We start from the raw sequence: 5,547 nt of genomic DNA, 5'->3' as shown, positions 1-5,547 counted from the left end.
TGATTGTTGGGATATGGTCTGGTTTGCAGGGTGAGACAGTCCTTGGCGTCCTGGCTATCTTTTTTGCTGCTGAACTGGTCAGGCCGTAGATTTCTGATCCACCAGATATGAATTTTACTTCATAGATTGGAGGTGGCGGAGGGAGACTACGATCCTGCTTATGCTCCTGATTCTCTTTAACCTGGTTTGCATTCCTCCCTTTCGTCTTGATCAGGTCTTTTAAGTATCCAGATTTCAGTAGGTAAGCTACTTCTTTCCTCAGGGTGAAACAATCATCCGTCGTGTGTCCAATGTCCATGTGGAATTCGCACCATTTGGAATTGTCCCTTCTGGGGTTGGGATTTTCCGACTTCCTGGGCCATCAGACTGCTGATCCCATGTTGTCAAGTTTCTGGATTAATCCTGCAATATCAACACTGAAGTTATGTTCGGAAATAGGTGGATAAACTTTAACCTTACCTTGATACTCATGAGCCAGGTTAACTTCTGATTGATCTGGCCTGGAATATGGAGTAAGCCTATAGTTGTTTCCTTTATTGCTCTTCCTACTGCTCCTTTCGTAATCCTTTGGTCCACTGGGTGATCCAAGTTTATACCTTTTATCTTCTTCTAGCCTGATAAAGGCAAGGGTCTTGGCCTGGACGTCCTCGAAGGTATGGCAGGGATATTTAGTGAGCTCGCTGTACAAGTCACTATATGGTAATAACCCATGCCTGAATGCCTCCACTGCTGTTCCAACGTCACATCTGGGAATGGATACCTTCTCCTTGTTGAATATTGCAAGGAATGTCCTGAGAGTTTCATCAGGCTTCTGTGTGATTCGGTAAAGGTCACTGGATCGTTTCTCTAACTCCCTGCTACTCGCAAACTGCTGGTTGAAGCTGTTGATCAGGTTGGCGAAGGAATGGATGCTACCAGTCGGCAGGTTGATGTACCATTGCAGAGGAGGGCCAGTCAGGGTCCTTCCAAATCCCTTACACATGCAAACTTGTCTAAATTCGCTGGGGATAGATGCAGCCAGCATTTTTTGTTTATAGAGAGCCACGTGATTTTGCGGATCCGTGGTTCCATCATAGACCCTCATGGATGGGACCACAAACTTCTTTGGTAAATCAACTTTTGCTATTTCGTCTATGAAAGGCGAATCAGCATAACTGTCAGGAGCAGCTTCTTCCATGCTGGCAGGTACTCCAGGTATCTTATCAAATTTTTCGTTAAGTTTCTTGATCTCCTGAACCACTGCCATCATGATGGCTGCAATAGATTCATCATGTTTTTCATTGTCATTCTTTGGTTCACCGTCATCATCAACATTAATGAATTTAGATCCACTTGGGCTCCCAAAACTGGAGAAATCGATGTTTTTGATGATTGATGCAAATGGGGTTCCTGGCTGGAATCTAGAGCCTGCTCCTTGGGTTTTCTCTAATTTTTGTTTCAGTGACTCGATTCTCTTAGTTGCGGGATTTCTGCCTTGATTTGGGCTACTTTTTCTTTCAAGCTGTCCAACTCAGCGATTTGCTGGAGAGCTGCATTCAATTGTTCCTCAATGGTAGGCTGGGCCATTTTTGTAGGATTTTTGAGTTTTTGTAAGATGAGAAAAAAGGATTTAAAGAGCTAAATGCCCCACGGTGGGCGCCAATTATTTTGTGTGGATTTTGCGCAAGGTGAAATCAGGTCAGGGTAGATTTAAGTAGGGTTAACTAGCTCTATATGGTCCGTTAGTCAGGTCGTCAGGGTCAAATATAGGGCTATAAATATAATAAAAATAAGGAAAAATTACAAATAACCACCACGTATTTACGTATTTTTACAAATTACCACCACGTATTTGCGTTTTTACAAATAACCCCCGAACTTCAATGTATATTCCCCAATTACCACCGTATTTTTATTCCGAGTATCGTTTTTCTTATTTTCCGTCTTGTTAAATGACAATTTACGCTAAATACCAAAATTGCCCCCGTTTAATCACACAAACACACACTACCCAAATACTCATTTCCAATTTAATCAATTTCCCTAAATCAATTTCCCTAAATTCCCAATTTTTCCAAACCCTAAAATCTCAAATTCCTAAATCCTTTTATCCCCAATTCAATCAATTAATTTACCCCACCCTCTGGATCTTTGCTTGTATCTTTTCTTTTCCTTCTTTCTGTTTTACTTTTCTGTTTTCTATGACCATTATTCATCTTCTTCCCTCTAATTGCTTTCCTTCTACATATTATCTTCTTTCTCAGCTTCTTTTTTTCTATGTTTTTTCGCTTTTCGATGATAACTGTCTTAAAACCTACAAAATTATGGACCCTGAATTTTCCGTAACGAAACTGATGAAACAGTTTTTTGATTGTGTTGAGGAGCTTGGCCAAACTGCCGATGCTTAAGTCAATAACAATAGATTGAGTACCATTCCTCTCTATAGTTCTTTAAATGAAAAATCTTGTGTCGATGTTGCTGTTACCTATGATAGGACCCTGGCGAATAGTTGGATTCCACCGTTAGTTTCTACAAGTCCAGAGATAGATATGGGATAAAAGGATTTAGGAATTTGGGATTTTAGGGTTTGGAAAAATTGGGAATTTAGGGAAATTGATTAAAACGGGTAGAGTGTGTTTGTGTGATTAAACGGGGGTAATTTTGGTATTTAGCGTAAATCGTCATTCAACAAGACGGAAAATAGGAAAAACGATGCTCGGGATAAAAATACGGTGGTAATTGGGGAATATACATTGAAGTTCGGGGGTTATTTGTAAAAACGCAAATACGTGGTGGTAATTTGTAAAAATACGTAAATACGTGGTGGTTATTTGTAATTTTTCCAAATAACAACGATAAGGCAAAGAATTTTGTACGAGGAAAACCCTTGAATGGGAAAAAACCACGGGCACCAAGCTAGGAGAGGATTTCACTATGTAATTGGGAGAGTAAATGTATGATAATGACAATATTTATAGTATTTCTCTAAGTATTGTATGCTGCTTTGTCTTGTGATGATGATCTCCAAAATGTTTCCCAAATGTTCCTTATATAAGCTCTAGCTGAACGGTTGCCTGATGCTGGAATTAATGCGGATTATTCTCCTTAATTGCCAGTAATAATTGACAATATTATTCCCTTAATTGCTGCATTTACTACGAGATCTTCCCATTCAATGTTGCGTGTATATTCCTTTTATAACGTGAATTCCTGGTATGATATCGTCCTGATATTTTGACCGTTGTCCTCTCCATGGCCCGGCGCCTATCTTCATGTGTCCTGATAGCCTGACGTCCTGACAGCCTGATAGTCAGGTTAAGATGAGATACTGATCAGGGAGGTCTGCGGATTTCCAGGCCTAACAGTTTGTACTCGATATGCTGTCGATTATATACATGCAATGCAACATCCATCTTTTTTATCCTAGCATGTGAATTAAACTATGTCGGTGGACATGTAATTTAGCATTCAATTATGTTGAAGTAGGGTTTAGAATTAATTACATGTAAAAAACAAGTAAATAAATCATACATGACAAAATACAATAAATAAAATGCGATAATTAAAATTACAACAATTACAATGGTTTAATGATTTACGTCAAAAATATATTTAATACGGATAATTTGAGAAAAACAAGGGAAAATAAATAGGTTAGAAAATACGGACAGATTAAGGGTGATATTAGGATTAATAGTTGATTAATGCGTAATTAAAGAATTAGGTCAAAGCAAGAACGGAAGTTCAGAGACAGAAATCAACCCGGAACAGGCGCAGCAATGCTGCGTCTCTTGGAAGAGGCACAGTGGTCACTGCGTCTGTTCCTGAGGTGAGCCCTGGCTGTGAAGTCAGAACTGCTATTCGTTAATGCTCGTTGGTGTATTTAATGGTTGATTATGGATATTTGACTAGGATGAAAGTGATTTAGCATATTATTTACATATGAAATCGTCATTAAAGCGATAAAAACGAATTAAAACGAATTAAGACGGATTAAAACTAATTACAAACGAATTAGAACTAATTAACTAGGTTATTTTATGAAAACGGAAACGAGTTAGACAAACTGGAAATAAACGGTAAAAATATGTACAAAAGACGAATTCCAGAGACTTGATATGAACGAATCGAGTCTCTAAAAATCCGGGTTTGATTTAATGACGAAAACCCGCAAATATTGATTATAAGGGATTTAAGTCAGAATTAAAGCGTAATATTTATTATGAATATGTATTAAAATTATTATGTATGAAGAAAATAAGAAAGCAAAGGAAAAGGGAACGAATTAACACAGAGGCGAGGAAGAAGAAGAAACGCAGGAACTGTGGCAGCCTCTGGAAGAGGCGCAGTAGATGCTGCGACTCTTCGAAGAGGCGCAGCAGTTGTTGCGTTTCTTCTCTACGTCTGCCTACTGTCAATCCGTAAAAATGGTTTGATAAAAGGGTTTTAGAAATCGGTTTTAAGCATACTTTTGACGTAAATCTTACATTAATTGGTACAAAAATAAAATACAATAATAAAAGATGGGATTTACACCCTCAGACTTACATGTTTGATGAAACGAGATTAACTAAGTTAACGTTTTAGTGATTGCTCGACTCGAATGTATGACGAAAGTGCCCTCGTAAGAGGATTTAGATTAAATTGATTGATTAATTGAGGTGTAGTTGGTCAAATTGGTCGGTCATGCAACGTGACTGGTACTCAGAATGATCTGAGCTTACGTGTTCGATTGATCAAGCAGGTAGACGTCAAAAGCTTAGAGCACGGTCTTAGAATGCAAAGGGAGAAGTGAAGGGGGGACACTCGCGTGAGAAATATGTGGAACGAAGGTCCCTAGTTATACTACACTAGTAGAAAAAGTCTCATTGACATCGGTTATTTTACTCTATTTACATCGCTTTTGTGGCGATGTTTCTGGGGGCGACGTAATTAGTATTTTTACCTAAACATCGGTTTCAGAACCGATGTAAATAGTATAAAATTAACATCGATTATGGGTAAAAGCGATGTTAATAGTGTTTCAATTACATCGGTTCTGGTCAAAAACCGATGTAAATAGTATATTATTAACATCGGTTATAGGTGAAAAGCGATGTTAATAGTGTCTCAATTACATCGGTTTTAGTCTGAAACTGATGTAATGTAAATGGCATTCCTATACTACACTATCTACATCGTTTTGGTCTGAAACTGATGTATGAAACTAATGTAGTATGTTTCAGAATGACGATTTACTCTTAAGCTATTTGTGAATTTTTACGCTGTTAGGGGCCTGCAAAATGAATCCATATAAAAATAATAACCCTGCATCGATCTCATTCCTTCCAACAATTTTAAACACAACTATATATTTATTATACCAAAAAAATATCATAGCGTATACAATTCCATCCATTCAAAGTAATTTAAAATGTACACTACAAGCTTCTACGACGCAAAATGTGTATTTTCAATTACAATTTCTAGAAATCTAAATCATACATACTCTAGATGTTCTTTCCACAATAAAGCGACCAAAGCTCTCGAACTTCGTTCATTTGTTCAATTGTCATTTGCGAACCTGAA

Source organism: Silene latifolia, chromosome 3 (assembly GCF_048544455.1).
Source record: "Silene latifolia isolate original U9 population chromosome 3, ASM4854445v1, whole genome shotgun sequence".
Classification (NCBI taxonomy): Eukaryota; Viridiplantae; Streptophyta; class Magnoliopsida; order Caryophyllales; family Caryophyllaceae; genus Silene; species Silene latifolia.
The sequence above is the reverse complement of the archived record's forward strand: the minus strand, read 5'-3'. Positions refer to the sequence as shown.